This window comes from Lotus japonicus, chromosome 3, assembly GCF_012489685.1.
Source record: "Lotus japonicus ecotype B-129 chromosome 3, LjGifu_v1.2".
Lineage (NCBI taxonomy): Eukaryota > Viridiplantae > Streptophyta > Magnoliopsida > Fabales > Fabaceae > Lotus > Lotus japonicus.
The window spans coordinates 59,162,929-59,190,372 of NC_080043.1; the positions used below are offsets into that span (position 1 = coordinate 59,162,929).

Sequence of the window (27,444 nt, forward strand, 5' to 3'; positions counted from 1 at the left end):
TAAATAAAAAACTTGTTTGGTAATTAGATTCTGAAAATAGTTTTGGAAATAAGAAAAAAAAAACTTGTTTGATAAACTTGTTCCAAAAACATGTTTTCAAAACAAAAAAATAGAAAACTTGTTTGATACATCCTTAGGAAAAAAAATTATTAATATGAATTTATTAATCAAATTAATTTTTATTATAAGATTTTTAATAATTTTCTTCATATATTTTTATTAAATTAGCGTTCAAATTTTTTTGGCCTTTTTTATTCATTCATGGCATTGCACTGATACTCTACATTGCAGACCTTTGATAAAATAAAGAAAAAGCATAGTATAGCATAAATCTACTGGACGGATATTAGCTGATATGTTTTATAGCTTAATCTTAATAAAATCATCCATTGTTAATGTTTGGATCTGCAATTAGCTTTTTAGAAAATAAACAGATTGTTAGATAGTACTAGTATCACACCTAGGGATGTCAAAATTACCCACACCCGTGGATACCCGCGGATAAAAATCCGCTATGGGTAAAATTACCCATGCCCACGGGTATCAACGGATTTATTTCATGGATATTTTCACTATCCATTTATTAATGGGGCGGGTACGGATATTGATGTATCCATACCCACAGATACCCACCCGATATATAAAATACTAAAATATCTTTTATATGTATATACATAGATGTATATTAAATATCTAATGAATTTGTGTTTGAGTTATAGTTCTCTTTCAAGTAAACTTATATAATGGTAAATGGTAAAAAGAAGCCCTTAGACCCAAAAAAAAGTAGAAAAGAAGTATTTTCCTTTTCACATTGATTGACTGTAAAGTCCAATGTTAAATTTTATATTTAACATAATTTTCTTTTGAACAAATATATGTGAATTCATTTATGTTCATGGGTGTCGGGTGCCCATGGATATCCACAGATAGTTTAAAATCCGGTTAAAACCCACTAAATAGAGATCCATGTGGGTATGGATATAAATTTTTACACATGGAGCGGGTGGTGGGTATATACTATCATGCCCACCCGTACCCATTGACATCCCTAATCACACCTAAAGAACGTGCAAAAACTTTGTGACAGGGGAAACAAAAGGTACTCAGAGTTAATTAATTGCTGTAAGGGTGGCTGTGATTAATTAGTTGGCATTCTGTTCCTCCTTTGCCTCATCTTTGTTGCTGGCTTGGAGCTGTTACCACTTACCAGGGCCAATTTTTAGATTGAATGTCTGGGATCATTGTAGAGCACTATACTGCTTTACTAAGAACTATTTCCTATTTCTGGGTGTTGTTTGCTCTCAAATAATAAGTTGGGAGATAACCTGGGTTATCTATGATGGGATTAGATAGCTAGTTGTTGTTTTATTGGTGGTACTAGCTGGGTTCTTATTTTAGCTAATTCACAAAGAAGGAAGAGAGAAACTAACCAACAACTACTTGTTTTACTTTTATGGGTGTTGGTGGGTACCGATCTCCATATCTACAACACTTCTGCACAATTCAGAAGGAAGAGAGAAACAACAATAAAAATCAAACAAGATCCATTACTGACCTAGAATCATATAACATCAAACAACAACGAAAATCCAACTGAACCCCTTTTGACACTGCCATAATAGGCAAATCACAACCATGAAGATCCTCCAGGCCCTAGTGCACCCTCTTTGCGGACGAGCTCTGCCTCTCTGCCCCGTACGACGCCGTTTGCGATGATAACGGATGCGGGATTAAAAAAATGGGTTTACATTCGGAGAAATAAAAGGAGAGAAGGAGAAGAAGCATCACCACCATGAAGTTTATTCACCAAATAATAAGAGAAGAAGATGAGCAAATCTTTATGGCAAGAGAAATTAGAGAAGAGGAGGAGCAAAAGACAATTGAGCGGCAGCCACAGTGAAGCGAGAAGGACGAGCATGAGAGAAAGAAGAGAATTTGCTGCATCTCTTGAAACCCTTATTTTTGTAGTTGCTGATAATTACAATAGTGCCATTAATGAGAGATGAAAAAACAAGTTGTTCTCCGTGTTTTCCATGTTTCCAAAACAAAAGTTGAAAAATAGAAAACAAAAACAATTTTTTCCTGTTCTGGTTTTTCTGTTTTAAAAACAAAAAAATAGGAAATAGTTTTTAAATCAATTATGAGAAAACAACTTTATCAAGCAAGTTTTTTTGTTTTAATATTTTATAAAACAGAAAACTGTTTTTAAAAACAGATATCAAACCGGCCCTAAGTTATCCTAAATGTAAGATCAAGTTTTGATCTAGTAGTACAACTCTATGTTTTGATGATTACATGTTAACTATTATGTATGAACAATTATGGTACTCCAACGTTGTTTTCTGAGTGTTCTAATGACAGGCCATGACTCTGGCTCTATTTCACATAATTCAGAAGCACAATGCTCAAAGAGTAACCTCTGCAACGCTTTCACACGTACTATGTTCATCTGAACAGTAGATCAAGCTTCAGAAGATCTGAAGATTATAAAGCTCTGATATGGATTCAGTTCACTAGAAGCTCTGAAGGATCAGACGCTCTAAAGGATCAGACGCTCTAAAGGATCAGAAGCTCTGAAGGTACAGAAGCTCTGAAGGTCCAGAAGCTAAGTAGTGAAGATTCTGAAGTCCAAGAATAAGCTGGCTCTGAAGACCAAGTACTTCTCCTCTGAGTCCAGAAGCAGAAGGTACACAGGTCAGAGGATCCAAGCTTCATTCTGACTCTGATCACCAAGCTTCACAAGTCCCAATATGAAGCATCTCTCTGATAAGAAGTCAACAAGGATAAAGAACCTGGAAAACCCAGATCTGCCCTCCAACGGTAGCATTCCATGCAAACTTCCAAACCTAATTCCTTGGAGTATATAAAGAGGCTAAAGATGAAAGATGCTAGTCCGATAAACTTTGTAGAAGCTCACGCGAAGATCAATATTCTCTAAAAGCATTTTTCTTCACATTGTATTAATTGTGTTTACTATTAGCTTTCTAAGAAGCATTTCTTTGTAAACCCAAACCTTCAAACAGTTGTTTGATTTTCCTTTAGGAGAACAAGGTTGGTCGGATCCTAGAGAAGACTAAGAGAGTGAATCTTAGTGATAGCTAAGTCAGTGTATTGTTAGTCACTTTGCAGGTAGCAAGTGCAGTTGTAACAAACTCTGATTAGTGGATTGCCTTCATTCTAAGAAGGAAGAAATCACCTTAACAGGTGGACTGGATTAGCTTGAGGGATTTATCAAGTGAACCAGGATAAAATCCTTGTGTGTTTTTCTTAACTCTTATCTTAGCACTTTTATCTTTGGTGTTTGAAGAGATTTGTTAAAATCTCAAGTGAGAAAGGTTTTTGATTGAAAACGCTATTCAAACCCCCCTTCTATCGTTTTTCATACCTTCAATTGGTATCAGAGCGCAAGTTCTGATTACCACACCTAACAATGTTCAGTGATCCTGGCCGGTGTGAAAAACTAAAATGGCTGCCACCATTGAAGCGCAAAAATATGTCTACAGTGCAAAGGCTCCTATGTTCGATGGTCAAAGATTTGAGTACTAGAAAGACAGGATTGAAAGCTTTTTTCTTGGCTTTGATGCAGATCTCTAGGGTATTATAGTGGATGGCTATGAGCGTCCAGTTAATGGTGATGACAAGAAGATCTCCAGAACAGAGATGACTGCAGAGCAGAAGAAGCTTTACTCACTGCATCATAAAGCTAGAACCATTCTTCTAAGTGTTATCTCTTATGAAGAATATCAAAAGATCACAGATCGTGAGTATGCTAAGGGTATCTTTGATTCCTTGAAGATGACCCATGAAAGAAACAAGAAGGTGAAGGAGTCAAAGGCGTTGGCCTTGATCAGAAAGTATGAATCCTTCCAAATGGAATTCAGTGAGTCCATTGAGGACATGTTCTCCAGATTTCAGTTACTCATTGCTGGAATTAGACCTCTCAACAAGAGCTACACAACTGCTGATCATGTCATGAGAATTCTTAGAGGCCTTCCTGAAAGCTGGATTCCTCTGATAACCTCCTTGGAGCTCACAAGAGATGTAGATCAGATGAGTCTGGAAGAACTCATAAGCATACTGAAGTGTCATGAACTGAAGCGTGCTGAACATCAGGATCGGAAGAAGAAGTCTATAGCCTTGAAATCCAAATCTGAGAAGGCTAAATCTATCCAAGCAGAAGAAGAAGAATCTGAAGAAAACTCTGAGAATTCTGATGAATATGAGCTAACCCTGATCTCCAGAAAGCTCAACCGCATCTGGAAGCACAGGCAGAGCAAGTACAGAGGCTCTGGAAAGAATAAAGGAAAGAATGAATCTTCTTCTGGTCAGAAGAAGTCTTCATCAAAGGAAGTCACATGCTTTGAATGCAAAGAATCAGGGCACTACAAGTGTGATTGTCCTAAGCTGAAAAAGGACAAAAAGCCAAAGAAGCATTTCAAAGCTAAGAAAGGCCTCATGGTGACTTTTGATGAATCAGAGTCAGAGGATGTTGACTCTGATGGAGAAGTTGTTGAAGGACTCATGTCTATTGTCAAGAACAAGGAAGCAGAGTCAAAAGAAGCAACTAACTCTGAATCTGCATCAGAGGAAGATCTAGACTCTGACGATGAAAATGAGGTATTCGCTTCTTTCTCAACCTCTGAACTTAAATGTGCTTTGTCTGATCATGGATAAATATAACTCTCTCCTGACTAAGCATAAAAAGTTGAAAAATGATTTTTCTGCTGTCTCTTAGACTTCTGCTGAACATGATAAAATTATTTATGAGTTAAAAGAAAATAATCATGCTTTAGTTAACTCTAACTCTGTGCTCAAAAACCAGATTATTAAGTTAGAAGAAGTTGTTGCTTGTGATGCCTCTGATATAAAGAATGAATCCAAATATGAAAAATCTTTTCAAAGATTCCTAGCTAAAAGTGTAGATAGAAGCTTGATGGCTTCAATGATCTATGGCGTAAGCAGAAATGGAATGAGTGACATTGGCTATTATGGACCCAGTAGAAATGAGCCTCTTATGCCTAAGGTCAAACCTCTATATGAACATTTTGTACCCTCTGGTACTATTTTTCGTGAAACATTGCCTGCTAAAGTTGCTAAACCCTCTCGTAAAAAGGGAACTCTTTCTATGCTTAAATGTCATGCTCAAATCCCTTTACGTTATCATGTTGAGAAACCCAAGGTCATCAGAACCTCTGGGGTAACTAACAAGAAAGGACCCATAAAATGGGTACCTAAGGATAAGATTATCTATGTTGCAGATATCCTTGATCGCTCCACTGAAACACCAATCATGGTATCTGGACAGTGGATGCTCGCGTCACATGACGGGAGAAAGACGTATGTTCCAAGAGCTAAAACTTAAGCCTGGAGGCGAAGTTGGCTTTGGTGGTAATGAGAAGGGTAAAATTGTTGGTTCTGGTACTATTGGTGTTGATAATAGTCCATGCATTGATAATGTTCTGTTGGTAGATGACTTAAATCATAACTTATTGTCTATAAGTCAATTAGCTGACAAGGGTTATGATATAATCTTCAATCAAAAGTCTTGCAGGGTTGTAAGTCAGATCGATGGCTTTGTTCTGTTTAACAGCAAGAGGAGGAACAACACTTATAAGATCAGATTATCTGAGTTTGAAACTCAGAAAGTAAGGTGCCTTCTTTCTGTTAATGAAGAGCAATGGGTATGACATAGACGGTTAGGGCATGCCAGTATGAGAAAGATTTCTCAGCTGAGTAAGCTTGACCTTGTCAGGGGCTTACCCACTCTGAAGTTCTCTTCAGATGCTCTTTGTGAAGCATGTCAGAAAAGAAAATTTACAAAAGTCCCTTTCAAGGCAAAAAAATGTTGTTTCCACCTCAAGGCCGATGGAACTTCTGCATATCGACCTTTTTAGACCAGTGAAAACTGAGTCTATAGGTGGCAAGAGATATGGGATGGTCATTGTTGACGACTATAGCCGCTGGACATGGGTAAAATTTCTATCCCGCAAGGATGAGTCTCATTCTGTGTTCTATACCTTTATTGCCCAAGTGCAAAACGAGAAGGCTTGCAGGATCATGCGTGTCAGAAGTGATCATGGTGTAGAGTTTGAGAATGACAAGTTTGAGAGTCTGTTTGATTCCTATGGAATTGCACATGATTTCTCTTGTCCTAAAACTCCTCAACAGAATGGTGTTGTTGAGAGGAAGAATATAACTCTTCAAGAGATGGCTAGAACCATGTTTCAAGAAACTGACATGACAAAGCACTTCTGGGCTGAGGCAGTAAACACAACATGTTACATTCAGAACATGATCTCTATCAGACCAATTCTGAATAAGACTCCTTATGAATTGTGGAAGAAAGGAAAATCCAACATTTCTTACTTTCATCCTTTTGGTTGCGTTTGCTATGCTCTGAATACTAAGGATAGATTACATAAGTTTGATTCTAAATCTTCTAAATGTCTATTACTTGGTTACTCTGAACGTTCTAAAGGCTTTAGAATTTATAATACTGATGCTAAAACTATTGAAGAATCTATTCATGTTAGATTTGATGATAAGCTTGACTCTGATCAGTCAAAGCTAGTTGAAAAGTTTGCAGATATGAGTATAAATGTTTCTGATAAAGGCAAAGCTCCAGAGGAAGCTGAGCCAGAGGAAGACTCTCAAGAGGAAGTTGGTCCCTCTGATTCACAACCTCAGAGGAAGAGCAGAATTGTTGCCTCTCACCCTAAGGAGTTGATTCTGGGAAACAAAGATGAACCAGTCAGAACCAAATCAGCATTCAGACCCTTTCAAGAGACTCTACTTAGTCTGAAGGGATTGGTATCCTTAATTGAACCAAAATCAATTGATGAAGCTCTTCAAGACAAAGACTGGATTCTGGCAATGGAAGAAGAATTGAATCAATTCTCCAAGAATGATGTTTGGAACCTTGTCATGAAACCTCAAGGCGCTCACATCATTGGAACCAAATGGGTTTTCAGAAACAAGCTGAATGAAAAAGGAGATGTAGTCAGAAAGAAGGCAAGGCTAGTTGCTCAAGGCTACAGTCAGCAAGAAGGAATAGATTATACTGAAACATTTGCTCCAGTAGCAAGATTGGAAGCTATCAGACTACTGATCTCATTCTCAATGAATCACAACATAATTCTTCATCAGATGGATGTTAAGAGTGTCTTCCTGAATGGATACATCTCAGAGGAAGTGTATGTGCACCAACCTCCTAGTTTTGAAGATGAGAAGAACCCTAACCATGTTTTCAAATTGAAGAAATCTCTCTATGGTCTGAAGCAAGCTCCCAGAGCATGGTATGAGAGACTTAGCTCATTCCTTCTGGAAAATGAGTGGACTGGGCGAGCCCCTAGAGGGGCAACGCCCAGTGTGTAGCCCGCCCCGAGGCGAGGGCCTGGCCTTAAGTTGGGCCTCAGCCTCGGAGGCCCAATCGGCCCAATAGGTAGTGCCCAAACTCTATAAATAGGAGGTAGTTACCAATTGTAGGGGACTTTCGCTCATTTGACGAAATAACACATGAAATTCAGCATTCTCTCTCTCATTCTCATTCTCTCTAGCACAATTTTCCACTCTCTAGGTACCATCCCTATCTTCAATGTTCATTCCCAGAACATTTGGCGCCGTCTGTGGGGACTATAAACTTTCTATTCCCATTCACGTGGATTGATTGTGCAAGAAGCTATCTCTGTTTACGATTAAGCAATTCTCGAGTTTTCCGATTCTGATTCTGTGACCGGCGTTCGTTTTTCGATCGAGTTTGCGTCATTCCTGGTTTAGATGGAGACTCGACGCAGGAAGCAGCATCATTCACCAGTGCGACAGCGAATTTCGCCGCCTCGGCGGCCTCATCGAGTTGTCCTGAATTCTCCGATACGAACAGCGGGAGTACAGCCGCCTTCTCCTCCTCCATCACCACCACCACCTCCTCCATCACCTTCGCAGGTCGGATCTCTGGAGCGCTCACCAGAGAATTCACCTACTCCGGAGCAACAACCGGCGGTGACACAGGAGCAATGGCGCCATATGATGCGCAGCATTGGCAACATTCAGCAGCGGAATGAACATCTACAAGCTCAGTTGGACTTCTACCGCCGCGAGCAACAAGATGATGGAAGCAGAGAGGCGGATTCCGTAGCCGAGTTCCGTCCGTTCTCGGAGGACGTTGAGAGTGTGGCAATTCCAGATAATATGAAAACGTTAGTTCTGGATTCTTACAGTGGAGATTCTGATCCGAAGGATCATCTTCTGTATTTCAACACGAAGATGGTGATAATTGCGGCATCAAATGCGGTGAAGTGTAGGATGTTTCCATCGACGTTCAAATCGACGACGATGGCATGGTTCACGACTTTGTCGCGCGGATCGATTTCGAATTTTAGAGACTTCTCATCCAAGTTTCTAGTGCAATTCTCGGCGAATAAGAATCAGCCGGTGACGATCAATGACCTATACAACATTCGCCAACAAGAAGGAGAGTCACTGAAGGAATACATGGCAAGGTACAGCGCTGCATCGGTCAAGGTAGAGGACGAGGAACCTCGAGCCTGTGCTCTAGCATTCAAAAATGGTTTGTTACCGGGAGGGTTGAACAGCAAGTTGACACGCAAGCCAGCACGTTCGATGGAAGAGATGCGTGCTCGCGCCAGCACTTATATTCTTGACGAGAAGGACGATGCTTTCAAAAGAAAGCGCGCGAAACTGGAAAAAGGCGACACGTCACCCAAGCGCGCGAAAAAAGATAAGAATGGCGAAGACAAGGGGGATGGCAAGCAGCAAAGACAAGATAAAGGGAAGGCGGTATTGAGGCCGACCAAGGAGCAGTTGTATCCACGGCGTGATGATTATGAACAGCGTCGGCCATGGCAATCTATGTCTCATCGCCAGCGGGAGGAGGCTGACATGGTGATGAACACAGATTTAACGGATATACTCCGCGAGGCGAGGGGCGCAAATCTAGTGGATGAGCCAGAGGCCCCGAAATATCAACCACGGGACGCCAATCCCAAGAAGTGGTGTGAATACCATCGGTCCGCCGGGCACGACACGGATGACTGCTGGACTTTGCAGCGGGAAATTGATAAGTTGATTCGGGCGGGATATCAAGGAAATCGCCAAGGCCAGTGGCGCAACAACGGCGATCACAACAAAACGCATAAGCGAGAGGAGGAGCGAACGGATACTAAGGGCAAGAAAAAGCAAGAATCAGCGGCTATCGCCACAAAAGGGGCTGATGACACGTTCGCTCAACACTCAGGACCGCCCGTAGGGACTATAAACACCATCGCCGGAGGATTTGGCGGTGGTGGTGACACCCATGCGGCACGGAAACGCCATGTTCGTGCAGTTAATTCAGTTCATGAAGTTGCTTTCGGATTCGTGCACCCTGACATAACAATCTCGATGGCAGATTTTGAGGGGATAAAGCCTCACAAGGATGACCCGATAGTAGTGCAATTAAGGTTGAATAGTTTCAATGTTAGAAGGGTACTCCTGGATCAGGGTAGTTCGGCTGATATTATCTATGGTGACGCATTTGACAAGTTGGGCCTGACTGATAATGATCTAGATACAACTCTCTTTTGCAAAACCTACAAAGATGATATCTAAATTGTGCAAATTTATGTTGATGATATTATATTTGGATCTGCTAATCCATCTCTTTGCAAGGAATTTTCTGAGATGATGCAGGTTGAATTTGAAATGAGTATGATGGGAGAACTCAAGTACTTTCTAGGAATACAAGTTGATGAAAAACCAGAAGCTACTTACATCCATCAGAGCAAGTACACAAAGGAACTTCTGAAGAAGTTCAATATGACAGAATCAATAATTGCTAAGACTCCTATGCATCCCACATGTATTCTAGAGAAAGAAGATGCCAGTGGAAAAGTATGTCAGAAGCTCTATCGTGGAATGACAGGTTCACTTCTATACTTAACTGTATCTAGGCCAGATATTCTGTTTAGTGTACATTTATGTGCTCGATTCCAATCAGATCCTTGAGAAACTCACTTAACTTCTGTTAAGAGAATTCTCAGATATCTGAAAGGTACCACTAACCTTGGCTTGATGTATAAGAAAACATCAGAGTATAAGCTTTCAGGTTACTGTGATGCTGATTATGCTGGAGATTCTGGAAATTGTCAATTTCTGGGAAGTAACTTAGTCTCATGGGCAAGCAAGAGGCAGTCCACTATTGCACTATCCACTACAGAGGCAGAATATATCTCAGCAGCTATCTGCAGCACTCAGATGCTCTGGATGAAACATCAGCTAGAGGATTATCAAATCCTTGAGAGCAACATCCCAATTTATTGTGATAACACTGCTGCAATCTCACTCGGTAAGAATCCAATCTAGGGCAAAACACATTGAGGTAAAGTATCACTTTATTAGAGATTATGTTCAAAAGGACGTACTTCTTCTGAAGTTTGTTGATACTGACCATCAATGGGCAGATATCTTTACAAAGCCCTTAGCAGAGGATAGATTTAATTTTATACTGAAAAATCTGAATATGAACTTTTGTTCAGTATGAAGATGGATCAGAACCTCTGACTATGATACTTCCTCATCAGAAGATGTCTATTTCAGAAGGTAACTTAATCAGAAGATGAGTACCCATTGGTGCTTACTCTGAGACAAGACAGTAAACGTGTGTCAGTTCATTCTGATGCCTCGTTCCTTGTGCCCTTCGGATAATCTGTTATAATGAGTGTAGATGTGCTTATTCTCCACCATGTGTTTTGTGTATTAACTGTTCATAATGATGTCTTTAATTTTCAACCGTTGATTTTACTTTTGTTTTACAATCAACAACAGTTACTTTCTAAAACCACTACGCACACACGTTCTCCATCACTTGTGTTATTTGCTTCTCTCTCCTGTTTGCAAAAAAACCCTAATCTCCAATTCCCTCTCTCTCTATCTCGTTCATCCCTCTTCTACCTAAACCTCCAACCTTCAACAATGGTGAGATCTGAAAGAGCTAATTCCGGTGAAAGTTCTGATTCCGCAGACGGAAGAGTGTTCCCCCAAATGGTGGTGGGTCTTCCAACGGGTCAAGTGGGTCCTGTTCTCCGTTCTAGGTCTACAGATGCTGCTCACAAATCCAAGATGCTGAGGATGTTATTCCTTTGTCACAAAAAAGTTGTGTTGTTACATGCGTCTTCCCTCCAGAAGAACTTCAAGTTCTTGCTGAATGGCAATTCGACCTAGACAACATTGTTGATAATGGGGTCGATCTTCGTCCTGAAGTACAAGCTCAAAGCTGGGAAGGATACTTCAATAGGTTACATGGTCCAGTCTATGATAAACTGGTGAAAGAATTCTGGAAGCACGCTAATTGCAACGAGTATCAGGTGGTGTCTTTTGTTCTGGAAAAAAGGATCATCATCTCAGAGAAGTCTTTTGCAAGACTTCTGGGTGCAGAAACAAGTCGTGGGTACAGATTTCAGATGCAAGAGTCCAAAGTCAAGGCAAGTACCAAGGAGAAGGTCAACAAGGCCTTATACTCTACATGGAGACCGGGCAAAACTGATTGCAAGACTAAGGATCTTCATCCTGACCTGAGAATCTGGCACAAGATCCTCCTGAACTGCATAGATCAAAGACCAAAGGGAAGCTCTCCTGATTACATCAATTTCACTCAGAAGGTGATACTTTTCTTCATCAAGGAGCACAACAAAGTCTGTCTGCCTTACTTTCTCTTCTCATATCTGAAGGAGTGCATCAAGAAGTCAAGGACAACTGCTTCACCAAAGTCTGCCATCAAGTACAAACCTTTTGGCAGATTACTGTCTGACTTCTTCATTGAGAGCAAACTGATAACTGCTCTGACTAAAGCTGGATGCACAGAAGACCTAACAACAATTGTTGGAGATGTCTTCACTCCCACATCATTGAGAATAATGGGCTTAGTGGAAACAAAAGCTAAGGTTAAACCTGCTACTTCAAAGTCAAGAGGAAGAAGACCCCCTCTGAAGGACTACCCCCTCTGGTCAAAGGCTGATGATCCAGAGGCTATCAGGATCTATCTTGATGATCTGAAGCAACAAGGTTTTGTGATTGATGTGGATGAATTCTTCAGAAACCTTCAAGATCCTCCGGACTTTGAGTCTCCCAGGAAAAGGAAGACCAAGAGAAAGCAATTTGAAGCCTCTGAGGAGAAGGATTCCTCTGATGGTGATGATCATGATGATGATGAACCTCCACCTCAAAAGAAAGCAAAGAAGGTCAGAATTGCAACACAAGTCAATCATCTGGAACCTGCAATCTCTACCAGAGTCACCAGATCTGCAGTTAAAGCTTCAAGTAAGTTTCTTGCTCTTTCTGATGATGATGATTTAAATTTAATTGATGCAATTCCTGTTACTTCCAACCCTGAGCCCTCACAAATTTATCAACCTACTTCACACTTCATTGTGGATACCCCTTTTTGTCCGGGCTTAATCTTTTGAATCAAGAAAACATTAATAGCTTAATTATGATTAAAATAATCAAGTGAGTTAATTTATTTTTGATTCTTTAACCATGTGACCAAAAATGCTCTGCCAAGTAAAAAAGAGTGTGTGGTTAGTGGGTGTGAACACCTAATTTTATCCTACTCCTTTTACTTTCCCTTATTCTAATTTTATTCAAATTTCTATCATTTTTGAAAAAATTGTAGGTGCATGCACACCATCTTTCTTGCAGGCCATGCACTGGCTTGGAAGCTAAAGAAATGTGGTCAAGGACATCAAGTGAAATTGAAGAAATTTGTGTTGAAAATTAGCATCTCATTAAATGCTTTCAAAAAAAAACAAATTTCAACCAGCTTTTTTTTTTTTATCCCTGAAGTATTATAGAAGAAGAGAAAGAAAGGGTCACAACGTGACCAAGCAATAGAAGAGAATATAAAAATAAAGAAAAGGGAGACAAAAGTCCTTAGTAGCATGCCAACCATGTGCCTTGCTATCTACCTATCTGAAGCTAATCTAGAGATATGTTGTTGAAAAAGCATCTTGAAGCTAGATTTGCGGTTGAAAAAGGCAACCATGGCACAGTACCAAATCCTCTCAAGTTGAAATTTGAAGATATGATCTCAAGAATGACAAGCCAAGCTTACAATTTTTCACATCTTAGCTGCAATTGTTGAAAGCATTGAAAAAATACAGTTGGGCTCTTTAAATGCATGAAGAAATTTGCAAGTTTCATGGCCTATAAATAAGAAGAAGAGCAGAGTGTAAAGTAGGGGTGTACAAAGGACGGGTTGGGACGGGTTTTAGTTAACCCTAACCCGGCCCTAAATATTGATCGGGCCAATTCTTAGACCCTAACCCGTCCCTAGACCCGAAGAAACCCGACAATATGCGGGTCCAATTTAGGACGGGTCTATGTAGGACGGGACCGGGTTGACCCGAGGGACAATAAATCTAAGACTATTTAATACTAATTATAAAATTTAAAGACAATAACATACTAAAAGGGTTACAAGTGAGAACTATTTTTTAGAAGAAAGAGCTTGAAATGATCCAATTCTTGCATAGTCTATGTCATAATCTATTGCACTTGAGAGGTTTACATTTTATTTGATCTATATGCACGTGTCACTCATTTTGTTTGACCTCTCTTCACTTGTCTCACATGTGCATTACATAATTTTCTCTTGTTAAAGCATGAAAGTGTTCATCTTTTAACCAACGTTTATTTAATTAGTAAGATAGATGTTAAAAAATTTCATATCATCCACATGGTAAGATAAACTTGAGAATCATCTATCATATTTTAACCATTATAACAAATTAAAATTTTATAAAATATATATGTGGGACGGGCCGGGTGGCCCGAATGTCAACCCGACCCGACCCGAAGCCAAATAACTCAATGATCAACCCTAACCCGACATCTTTTAATGATCGGGCCAGGTTGAACCCGGCCCGAAAGGCTTGGGCCGGGACGGGTTGGCGGGTTGGGCCGGGTCTTGTACACCCCTAGTGTAAAGCAGGAGAAAACAGAGGAAAGAAACGGAAAAAAGGAAGGAAAGAAAGAAGGAGGAGGAAAGAGAAAAAAGAAGGAAGAAAAGGCAGAGAGGAACGGTTTTTTTTTGGAGATTCTTGTAGGATTTGTAGCTTTTTTGAGTTCTCACTCTTTATTTTCATTTTTGCTGTTGGTGGCTCTCATAAGGTATTTTTTCTCTCTTGAACCATTTTACTATGCTTTTATTACTCACATGTTCCTCTCTTCTTTTTTTGTTGGGCTCTCCATAACACTACTAAAATCTATATCTGATGGCCCATGATTTCGTTTTTTTTGTTTCTTTCATTCTGAATTCGTGGGCTAGTCTGTTTTTTTTCTTGAAAGGAACTTCAGCTGTTTTTTGGCATCTGATGGTCTTTTTTTTTTATGGAATAGAACTTAGTGTTTTTGGTATCTGATGGGCCTTTTTGTTTTTTGAAACAATGGTTCAGTTTCGTTTTTTTGGTACCATGTGGACCAGATTGCATTAAATTATCAAATATGAGTATCAAATATTACTAGTTTTCTCTCTAAATAATTATTTGCTTATAAAAAAAATCTAAAAAATATATTTTTCTTCAACCTTGTATCTATCATGAAATGCTAAGATCAAACCTCTTTTGCAAATAAATAAAAAACTAAAAAAACAAATAATAATCTTTTTTCTTAAAAAAGATTAGTCTTTTAAAGAAAACTAAAAAATATCACAACCAACTCATGTTTTTCTACCAAAGAACTACGTAGCCTTGATTTTCTCTTTTGATAGAGAATACGTAGGCCCAGGGTCACTCCCGCCAGGCACTCCAAACAAAAAAAATCTAAATTTTGTTCTTCTTTGTAGAATAATCTTTTCATTACACTAGCAACATGTAAATATCCTTTTTAATTCAAATTTATAAAAAATACAAGACCTATTTTCAAGGACAAAATAAATGATTTAGAAAGCTAAGAAATCTTGCATAATTAACCACAGGTAACTGTCTTATGACGGACGTTGTAGGGCGCTAACACCTCCCTATACGTAACCGACTCCCGAATCTAGATTTGGTTTCTTTTATTATTTGGGTTCTCTGATGTTCTCCCTAAAAACATTAGTGGCGACTCTACTGATACTTGATTAGTTTTAACGCGCCGTCCCGCCGCGACCCCCGTTGCGACAGATGGCGACTCTGCTGGGGATTTTGAGAGTCAAGCCTAAAATGTTTAATTGTGCAACTTTCTTAGCTTTCTAAATATTTATTTTTATCCTTCTATTAATTTATTGTCTTGTATATATATATCATGTTGTTATGGCGGACCCTAGGGTAGACGATGGCTGAGATAAATTGGTTGTTATATATTTGTATTTGCTATTCGTCTGCAGGTGGGGGTTTTTATGTTTTGTGTTTGTATTTGAAAGGTTTGGATGTTTCTAGCACACACTTCACTATCACTGGTGTTGCACACACATTTAGGCTCTATACCCGAGTCTTGACGAGCTCTAGGGTTAGAACGGGGTTTCGATGTTATCATTGTGAGGTCCTTTTAAGGGCTTCCCTGGTTTTCGTCGACTCCCCACTCGGATTGTTACTGGTATTATGACTACCGTATTGTGATCACTTCGGTGGTACTTGCGGGCCAGCTCATGATATTGGGACCTTATCTTTGAAAGTTAAGGGCAATCTGGGGACCATTTCTAATAGGAGTCTAGATCCTTCCTGCGTCATACACTATAGTCGGACCATAAGTCGACCACCTGTTTAGGGTTCAGAATCCATGGTTATTGAAACCCTTAGGAATTTCCCGGATAGGACAATTGGGAGAAATCTTTTTCATCTCATCCATGTACATATAATGTCTTTATCACATTTTAATTTGTCAAATTTTGAAGCATGTTATAATGCACTTTTTTTTTTCTTTCTTTCTTCACAATTAATTCAATAAAGGACTACGTCAGTAAAATGAGATTCTAGTGTCATTATGATTTACACTAGTATGGTGTACCATGTATTTGCACTTGCGTGGCATGCATTGGCATTTAGTGAGTTCATGTAAAAAAAAAAAAAGGTGAAAAATAGGGTGTGCATATTATGTGTTTCTTTTTTGCCTCACTCACTTAAATCTTTTTATTTTGTTTTCACTAAGATATTAAATACATCAACGTCACCTTGGTAGCCCGAGATGGAGAGAAATGAGAATACTAGCAATGCACAGAGACAAGGGAAGAAATTTGTTATAGTGGTGAACGAAAACCGAGTGGAGCCCTTAAAGCAGTGGTATAGGAAGCTTCCTGCAGATTTTCGAAGAGCAGTAACTAAGAGGTATGGGCGTCTCATGGATCTGTGGGATGTGCCTGTAGACAACTCAACAGTGGCAGTTTTGGTAGAATACTGGAATTCTAAACTCAGATGCTTTGAATTTCCTAACATAGACCTCGTTCCTACTTTGGAAGAATATGCATGTATGATGAGGATGCCAATAACAGAGACAAGCCCAAATGACCGATGCAGTCATAAGCGCCAAGTTTAATGAACTCTTGGAAGCCCCTCCTAATCAACTAAAATTGGCAGGGCCCGCAGGATCAAGGGGGTTGAAACTGAATGTCTTGAAGGAATACATGCAGAAGCTTTTACATGAGAACAGATGGGCTATTTTGGCTAGAGCACTGGCACTTGCGATCTACGGTTTGATATTGCTTCCCTCCGTTCTAAATATAATAGACCAATCAGCGATGGACGTTTTCTATGAGGTAGAAATGGGGGAAAGGAATCTGATACCGGCTGTGCTTGCAGAAACACTCCTTTCAATAAGTCATTGCAATAAAAAAAGGAGAGCGAAAGTTTTTTGTTGTACACAGCTCCTCTATGTGTGGCTTGTGACCCATTTATTTCCTGATAACGGGCTCAACGACATAGCAAATCCATTGCGAAGCTTCGAAGGAGTCCGCATGCACCCGAGAAGTCAAGATGAGTGGAGGGCGGAATTCGATAGAGCTGGCGAAAAAGGCTTCAAGTGGGTCTGTCCCTGGTTCCGTAATTCTAGAGGAGATGTTATCTTTAGATGCGGAGATTTTTCTAATGTGCCTTTGATGGGACCGCGAGGGTGCATAGCTTACTCGCCTGCACTTGTTCTAAGACAGTTGGGACGGACACAAGGAACACCATTCGAAGAACAACTAGGTGGCTATAACTTCTGGTATGCTGAGGAAAGTGAGGCCGGAGCATTATCTCAGCATGTCCGAAATGCTTGGGGGAGAGTAGTGCGTTTTGGGAGTGAGGAACTTGGCAAATTCATAGTGTCAGAAACCTCTGGATATACAGCTTGGCGAGTGGCGAGAAGAGTTAGAGGTGGAGGTCCCCGTTTGGTGCAAATAAAGGGGATGGAGCCAAGAAAAATAGCTGAAATGGTGGATCAGTTGGAAAAGCTGAAGGCCCAGGTTGAAGAGGTACTTGAACAGAAAAATGATGCTGATGAGGAAACAAGTTATCAGAAAAGAAAATATGAAGCATTAAAGATTAACATGAACAGTTTGACAAGGGACCATGAAGAAGAAATTGCAAGAGCTAGGAAGGGGAAAGCTATCATGAATCCTAGGGGAAGAGATAGTGTGGAAAAACGTATGCAGAAACTGACTTGGAAGAATGAAAATCTGAAAAAGCAATGGGAGGAAAGATTTCTGAAGGAGAAGCAAACGCGAAGGAAAATGCAAAAGGAAAGCCGCCGAGATAAACTAGCAATCGACATGCTCCAAAATGAAATTGGCATTGAAAAGGCAATACGCCGTGAGTTGGAAAATGCATATGATATTCTCGACGGCACGCTGAATGCCGCAAACTTCAATTGTGGCCAAGCCTATGAAGAAGTTGCCAGAATTCAAGGTATGAACGATGCCTTGGAGCACCAAGTGACGGAAAAGAAGTCAGAAGCTCTTTACTGGAAGGATCTCCACGATAAAAAAAAGGATGAAGCAGAGCTAGGATGGTGGGTATTCCAGACAGTCATAAGAGGTCTTAATGAGCAAGCTGTACTGCTGAGGGACCACTGGGAGGAAGCAGAGAAAGATCGTACCAATCCATTCAGGGTCTTCCCTCCCGGCACTACTGGTCTGGTTGACTACTGCGGCAGCATTGTTAAGGGACTCAATAGGGCAAGTAATGAAGAGTAAGGAAAAGTTGAAGAGCTGACAGAGAAGTAGAGCTGAAGAAGGACATCTGCTAGGTTTTCTTGTATCTATGTAATGGATGAAGTCTAATATATCAGGCATCTTTTTAATGAAATATTTGGTTTGCAACTGCTAGTTGTTTGACAAGATTTTGCTAGTATTCTCAAAGCATCGTCCATTGTGGAAAAATGTTCACCCTCCCTTGGATGATTGCCAACCATGTTACGGTCTTATGAGTACGCTACTCTATTGATCTAGCATGGGTCTGTCTCCGCGCTACCGAGACATCGACGTTTAAAGGATTTACCCTAAAAAAAAGAGGAATAATAATAAGGGAAAACTTAAAAAAAAATTCATCAAAATCAATAAAATGAGTGTCGTTTTGTTAACAAACCGAAAGGAATGATATAATAAGTAATCACTTATAAAAGAGTTTGTTATAAAATACAGGCAAGCTGTATCCCCATCATCCTTACAGGACTCGTCTCCAAACCAGACTTATGGAAGGACTTGAACAATCTCAAGAAGAGCTGAGGAGTGAAGTGAACCAGATGAAGGAGCAAATGGAAAAAATCTTAGAAGCTGTGCAGGCGCTCGGAAGAAGAGAAAGCACAGAAGGGATCCCTTCGAGTGGCGTTGGAGATCATGTGACCACTCCAGCTTACCCACCTGGCTTCGAGCCTCAACCTCTGATCATTACTCCCCAAGGGGTGATGTTTCGTTCCGCGCTCCCACATAACTCCAATATCTCTTCGCAAGCAGCGTCACAATCATTTATGTCGTTCTATGGCATCCCTCAGAACTATACGTCTACAGTTGATCCAAACCCGCTCTTGGGATTTACGTCTGAGATTGGTACAAACTCTGGAAATCCCACTGCAAACCTGCAGAATATCACCCAGCCACAAGATCACGCCTACACTACTCTGGAAGGATCTACAGTTATGACCACTGCTCCTGTGTCACATCCTCACCATGCCACACCTGCTCATGGGCAACCATAAACTACCCTTCACCTTCAAGCATCCCTGGAAAATCCCGTACCTCCTCCCTCTGTTTATGCACATGCACCGCATATTCAAACTGTTGTGGAGGAAGCTCTTACGGGCCTAACCAAAGACGCGTCGAAAGGACAATTTGCAATGTTAGAAGAAAGGTTACGAGCTGTTGAGGGAAACAATTATGGGGTCATGAATGCAGCAGACTTGTGCTTAGTCCCGGATATCGTCATTCCTCCAAAGTTCAAGGTACCTGAGTTCGATAGATACAAAGGGACCACTTGCCCAAAGAATCATCTAACAATGTATTGCAGAAAAATGGCATCCTATGCGTATGACGACAAATTACTAATCCATTTTTTCCAAGATAGTCTCTCTGGGGCAGCATCAAGTTGGTATACACAGTTAGAACGAAGTCACATTCGCTCTTGGAAGGATCTCGCCGATGCGTTCCTGAAGCAATACAAGTTCAACTTGGATATGGCCCCTGATCGGATACATCTTCAGAATATGCTGAAAAAAGGGAATGAGACATTTAAAGAGTATGCCCAGAGATGGAGGGAGATAGCGGCTCAAGTATACCCTCCAGTGACTGATAAGGAGATGATAACTATGTTCGTCGAAACCCTTCAGCCCCCATTTTACGATCATATGGTTGGAAGCGTCTCTTCCAATTTTGCAGATATGGTAACCGTTGGGGAAAGAGTAGAAAGTGGAATGCGTACCGGGAGAATTGCTCAAGCCTCGGGTGGAATTCCGAGTACGAGGAAACCTACCTACAATGGCGGAAGGAAGAAAGAAGGTGAAGCACATGTTGTAGGTTTTGCAGGGCAGGACAGGCAAGCTAACAATGTCCATTACTCACCTCGCGCTCAGCCACAGTACCAGACGGTGGCCAACATTCCACCCTCTACGACTCAAGCACCGCCCTCAGCTCCTGCACATCCTAGGCAAAATTTTAGACCAAATCAAGGTTCTTGGTCTAATACAAACCAGAGGAGCGGAGAAAGGAGACGTTTCGACCCAATCCCCAAGACATACTCAGAGCTACTACCACACCTCATCAGTAATTCATTGGTTGTTCCTACGCCACTGAGGCCCGTTGAACCCCCATATCCGAAATGGTATGACCCAAATGCTAAGTGTGACTACCATGCGGGTGCGATAGGTCACTCCACTGAAAACTGTTGGCCACTGAAACACAAGGTGCAAGCTCTGATTGATGCTAAATGGTTGACCTTCACAGAAGAGGCAGATCCAAACATCAAGAAGAACCCTCTCCCGAATCATGGGGAGCAGTCTACCAATGCAATTGAGGAAAGTCTCGGTCAAGAAATGGTGGAAAACGTAGATGAAGTGAAGACTCCCATGGGTGTAATCTTCGTTGAGATGTGCAAGTACGGCATGATAAGCGGGAGTCTAGATAAGAAGGAGATGTGTGGTCTCCACCCCGGGTCACATCACTTGATCCAGGATTGTGAAGAGTTTAAACTGGTTCTCCAAAACCTAATGGATGAGAAACTGGTACAGGTTTGTCGTGCAGTGAACAACGGTGACGTATGCGCGATTGATGAGCAAGCACCCCCATTTCGAAAGCCCTTGGTTATCCCGTATGTGAAAACTGGCCCTGTCAGCACCCCCACAATACCAACTCCACTCATGATACGCATGCCAACTCCTTTTCCATATAAGGACAATAAGGCAGTGCCATGGAAGTATGACCTAGAGGTTTATCCGAATAACTCCCAGCTGAAGATTAGTGGTCGTGATACTCCAGTTGTTACCAACATTTCTGGAATCGGGAGGATGACCCGCAGTGGGCGAATCTATGGCCGACCAGAAGATGACAAAGACAAACCTAAAGAAGCACCGGTGAGCGAAAAAGGAAAAGAGAAAACGGGTGGAGAGGCTGCCAATGAAAATATCGAGGAAATAGCACAAGAATCAAAACCTGTGTCTGATGAGGAGGTGTGCGAATTCCTGAAATTCATAAAGAAAAGTGAGTATGCAGTGGTGGACCAGTTGAATCGCATCCCGGCAAGGCCCTCTTAATGAATTCAGATCCCCATAGAAAAGCATTGTTGAAGGTCTTGAATGAGGCGCATGTAACCCAAGACATCTCAGTGGGTAGGTTTGAAGGAATTGTTGGTAATATCACAGCTAATAATTTCTTGGCGTACTCTGACGCTGAGATTCCCCCTGAAGGCATTACACACAACAAAGCTTTGTACATTTCTCTCAAATGCATGGATCATATTATGGCAAAAGCTCTTGTTGATAATGGATCATCTGTTAATGTGCTGCCAAAGCCGACATTTGATAGACTACCAGCTGGAAGACTGCAAATGAGGCCTAGTCCTATGATTGTGAAGGCTTTCGATGGTACGAGAAGAGAAGTGTTGGGAGAGATTGATTTGCCAGTTTTGGTCGGGCCAGTAACCTTCATTATGACTTTCCAAGTGATGGATATGGTGCCGGCATATAGCTGTCTCTTGGGAAGGCCCTGGATGCATCCTGCAAAGGCCTTGCCATCCACCCTTCACCAGAAGATCAAGTTCATAGTTGATGATAAGCTTGTCATAGTGTCCGCTGAGGAAGACATGTTGATAAGCAAGCCAATAACAACCCCTTATATAGAGGCTGCTGAGGGAGCTGTGGAGGCTTCTTTCCAATCCTTAGAGATAGCTAATGCTACCTATGTGAAGGAAAAAGCACCGATTCTGAGGACCGAATTATCTGGGGCATCACCTGCTGCTAAGATGATGATAGAAAAGGGTTACCAATACGGTTGCGGATTGGGAAAGGAAGGTCAAGGCAGAACCAATCTGGTGGAAATCCCAATCAACAAAGACCGTTCTGGACTTGGGTATGTGCCCACGCCCGCCGATAAAAAAAGGATTGCGGATGAAAGGAAAGAGAAGAAGGCTGCCAAGCGAGAGGGTCGAGAAGCCTTAGCTCAAGGGATCCCTATCTGTAACATCCGTAAAAGCTTTCAGAGCGCTGGATTCGCTTTTTTAAGCCAGGTCGCCATGGCTGCAGAAGAAGCACCTGGAAATGAACGTGTTGATCTTGTTCTTCCCTGTGAGCCTGACTCAGAACTCGACAACTGGGAAATTCTTGAGCTTCCCGTGGTCCTTAGCCCAGATTCAAAGTAATTTGTAATGCCACTCCTATTGCTCTGCCCAAGGCTTTAGGATAGACCTTTGTATTAGGGCTCACCCTTTTAAAATATCTATGTGTTATCAATAAAATGCATTTTGAATTTCCAAGTATGTTTAATCTTTGTACCCCATGCCCATCCATAGATTCCTTCTATTCATTTCCCTTCTTCTCTTTCTTTCTTTCATTTCCCGACATTGCAGGTACGAAAGTGATTCTCTTGACGGTGACAGTGCTAGCCCTTTATCCCATGATTTTGATCGTCCCGTTAATCAAGCTGATGAAGTTGAGGAAGATGAGTGGGAGCCCTCCCCCGATCTCTTGAGGCTCGTGGATGAAGAGGATAGAAAAATCGAGCCGCATGAGGAGCCAATGGAAGTGATCAATTTGGGGTCTGAGGAGAACAAAAAGGAGGTCAAGATTGGCACTTGTATAAAGGGAGATGCGCGTGGCAAACTAGTTTCATTACTCTTTGAATATGTTGATGTCTTCGCATGGTCTTACCAGGACATGCTTGGGCTCGACCCTGCAATCGTAGTGCACAAGTTGCCCATGAAACCTGAATGCTCACCGGTCAAGCAAAAGTTGAGGCGCATGAAGCCTGAGATGTCGCTGAAAATAAGAGAAGAAGTTAAAAAACAATTTGATGCAGGGTTCTTGGCTGTCTCGAAGTATCCCCAATGGGTTGCAAACATTGTCCCAGTCCCCAAGAAAAATGGCCAAGTTCGTATGTGTGTGGATTATAGGGATTTGAATCGAGCCAGCCCCAAAGACGATTTCCCCCTGCCTCACATTGATGTATTGGTAGATAACACTGCTCACCATTCGTTCTTCTCATTCATGGATGGTTTCTCGGGTTACAATCAGATTCGAATGGCCCCTGAAGACATGGAAAAAACGACATTCATCACGTTGTGGGGAACCTTCTGTTATAAGGTGATGTCATTTGGTTTGAAAAATGCTGGGGCAACCTATCAAAGGGCAATGGTCACCTTGTTTCATGACTTGATGCACAAAGAGATTGAAGTTTATGTGGATGATATTATTGCAAAGTCAACAACTGAAGAAGAGCACATAGCAAATCTGCATAAGTTGTTCGAACGACTGAGAAAGTTTAAGCTTCGGTTAAACCCCGCAAAGTGCACCTTCGGAGTGAAGTCTGGGAAATTGTTGGGATTCATAGTGAGCCAGAAAGGAATAGAAGTTGATCCAGACAAAGTACGAGCAATCCAGGAGATGCCAGCCCCACGTACAGAAAAAGAGGTTCGCGGTTTCTTAGGGAGGCTGAATTACATTGCTAGGTTCATATCCCAGCTCACTGCCACATGTAAGCCCATCTTTAAATTGCTGCGTAAGAATCAATCGATGGAGTGGAATGATGATTGTCAACGTGCTTTTGAAAAGATCAAACAATACTTGCAGAACCCTCCTATACTGGTGCCTCCCGTTCCAGGGCGACCACTTATAATATATCTAACAGTCCTGGAGGGGTCCATGGGGTGTGTCCTGGGGCAACATGATGAGTCTGGAAGGAAGGAACAAGCCATCTACTATTTGAGTAAAAAGTTCACTGACTGTGAAGCCAGGTATTCATTGTTAGAACGAACTTGTTGTGCTTTGGCTTGGGCCGCTCGGCGATTGAGACAGTATATGTTGAGTCACACAACTTGGTTGGTCTCCAAAATGGATCCAATTAAATACATATTCGAAAAGCCTGCTCTCACTGGACGGATTGCAAGATGGAAAATGCTCCTATCAGAATACGATATTCTGTATGTCACTCAGAAGTCTGTAAAAGGCAGTGCACTCGCAGATTTCCTGGCACATCAACCTTTGAACGATTACCAGTCGATGCAATGTGAATTCCCAGATGAGGATATAATGGCATTATTTGAAGAAGGAGAAACTTCAAGAGACGGCAAATGGGTCCTCTTTTTTGATGGGGCATCAAACATGCTTGGACATGGGATAGGAGCTGTATTGATTTCTCCGGAAAAACAATATATTCCAATCACGGCCAGGTTATGCTTTGACTGTACAAATAACATAGCAGAGTATGAAGCATGTGCAATGGGATTGCAAGCAGCCCTGGAGACCAAAGTAAGAAACTTAGAGGTGTATGGGGATTCAGCATTAGTAATCCACCAGTTGAAAGGGGAGTGGGAAACGCGAGATGCAAAGTTAATCCCTTACCAATCCTACATTAGAGAGTTGATGGAGGAATTTGATGAGGTTAACCTTCACCATATCCCTCGAGAAGATAATCAGTTGGCAGACGCTTTGGCAACTTTGTCATCAATGTTTGAAGTCAGCCAGGATGGTGAGATGCCTCTCATAAAAACTCAAAATCATGATAAACCTGCATATTGCCAAGTTGTGGAAGGGGAGCCTGACGGGAAACCATGGTATTATGACATCAAGAAGTACATCAAGTGCAAAGAGTACCCATCAGATGCTACTGAAAATGATAAAAGGACCCTGAGGAGACTGGCCACCAGTTTCTTTCTGAACGGGGATGTCCTCTATAAGAAAAACTTGGACCTCGTACTCCTTCGATGTGTGGATGCAACTGAAGCACAAAGAATCATCGACGAAATCCATGAAGGTTCCTTTGGGACCCATATGAATGGGCATACAATGGCAAAGAAAATCTTAAGAGCAGGATATTACTGGCTCACCATGGAAACAGACTGTTGTAATCACGTAAAGAAATGCTACAAGTGTCAAGTGTACGCTGATAATATCAATGCTTCCCCAGTGTCTCTGAATGTTATGACGACACCTTGGCCATTCTCAATGTGGGGAATAGATGTGATTGGACCCATCGAACCAAAGGCATCAAATGGGCACCGCTTCATCTTGGTGGCGATTGACTATTTCACCAAATGGGTGGAAGCCTCGTCTTATGCAAGTGTGACAAAGAATGTGGTGGTGAGATTCATTAAAAAGGAGCTGATTTGTCGATATGGTCTCCCAAGCAAGATTATCACAGATAATGGAACTAACCTGAACAACAAGATGATGAAAGAGTTGTGTGATGATTTCAAAATCCAGCACCATAATTCGACTCCGTATCGTCCAAAGATGAATGGGGCGGTCGAGGCGGCTAATAAGAACATCAAGAAGATCGTTCAAAAGATGGTCGTAACTTATAAAGATTGGCATGATATGCTCCCTTTCGCCTTGCATGGCTACCGCACTTCTGTGCGAACTTCCACTGGTGCTACCCCTTTTTCCTTGGTGTATGGTATGGAGGCGGTCCTCCCATTTGAAGTAGAGATCCCATCATTGAGAGTGATAAAAGAAGCCGAGTTAGAAGAGGCTGAATGGATCCAAGCTCGCTTTGAACAACTGAATCTTATTGAAGGAAAAAGGTTGAATGCGTTGTGCCATGGTCAGTTATACCAGAAACGAATGAAAAAGGCCTTTGACAAGAGAGTACGCCCGCGAGAACTTCAAGAAGGGGACTTGGTGCTTAAAAAGATTCTACCAATTCATAAGGATTCACGAGGAAAGTGGACTCCGAATTATGAAGGTCCTTATGTTGTGAAGAAGGCATTCTCAGGAGGTGCCTTAATTCTTACTAATATGGATGGCGATGAACTCCCGCATCCTGTCAATTCTGACTCGGTCAAGAAGTATTACGCTTAGAGCCGGTCAGATAGGTTGAACAGTCAGTTGCAGCCTATGAATGAAAAAAGAGAATACAAAGAAATGGAAAAAATGAATGAATAAAAAAAAATGAAAAAAAGAGCTCGTTAGGTTGAAAACCTGAAAAGGCGACCTAGGCAAAAATTAGAGCAAACCCGTGAGCCGAAAACTCGAAAGATCGGCCCACTTTGAAACAACCAAAGTTGAACAAAGGAGTAAGGACTAATGTTGAGACATGAGGCAAAATGAGATTGAAGTAAGAAAAGCGAGTCCTCAGAATGGAGGGGATCTTCATGTGGAAAAGTTGCAAGTGATTAACAGGCTTCGAGATCTTGGGCATGAATGGCTAGCATTAACACCTAAAGGGTGTCACTTTGTTCGTGCGTCATCAGCTTCTAGCCTTTTCTTTCCCAAACTTTTGTCATCTTTCTCCCACTATGAATATTATCATTGTAAACACAACTCCCTTTCTTTGAATTTCACATGAATATTTGTTGTTCAACTTGTATTTGTTTGGTGAACATATATTTTATTTAAGAGGTGAGTCTATTCCTAATTAAAGGCTTTCTGTTCGCCTCGAGCATTTGGGGCATGTCCAGAAGAAGGGTGTATGTGATCAGGGGATTAAAAAAAATATATATATAAAAAAGGAGAAGAGAGCATCTGAGCAAATATCACAAGGTTCATGAGGAATCACTGTTGTTCTTAAGGAAAGTTGATCCAAGTGTCCCGCAACATTCGATACTGCAAGGATGGGGGATCAGCACCAAATAAAGATAATAAAAATTAATGGTGTCTAGCACTGATACCAATGACAAAGATGGAAAGAAATAAAAAAAAGATTAAAATCACTAATGCACTGCATCTGCATGTCATGCATATCATCATTGTGTGTTAAATTATGCATTTGCTTATTATTATGGATCATGTTGACCTCAGGTGGGTATGTTTTTGTCGATACCTGTTGGTTCCAGGCTGGTATGTTTTTGTTGATGCCTGTTTATTTTTTTCGTTGATCCCAGGCTGGTATGTTTTTGTTGATGCCTCTTTATTTTTTTCGTTGATCCCAGGCTGGTATGTTATTGTCGATGCCTGTTTAATTTTTTTTCGTTGGTCCCAGGCGGGTATGTTTTGTCGATGCCGGTTTAATTTTTTTCGTTGACCTCAGGTGGGTATATTTTTGTCGATACCTGTTTAATCTTTTCGTTGGCTTCAGGTGGGTATGTTCTTGTCGATATCTGTTGGCCTCAGGCGGGTACGTTATTGTCAATGCCTGTTTAGTTTCTGTTAGCCTCAGGCGGGTACATTATTGTCAATGCCTGTTTAATTTCTGTTCGCCTCAGGCGGGTGTGTTATTTGCCGATGCCTGTTTAAATTTTGTTTGACTTAGGCAGGTAGATGAATGTCGATGCCTATATTGTCTTTGTTTGACTTGAATTGGTGTTTAGTTTCATGCTCGAGGTTGTTTGTGCGCTATAGGTTTTGTTCTCTAACCTACTG

The 27,444-nt window shown here is 41.2% G+C and overlaps 1 pseudogene; it reads left to right on the forward strand.

The window, feature by feature from the left end:
* Positions 1 to 19,278: 19,278 nt before the first annotated feature.
* On the forward strand, positions 19,279 to 26,390 carry LOC130744418 (uncharacterized; annotated as a pseudogene).
* Positions 26,391 to 27,444: the final 1,054 nt, after the last annotated feature.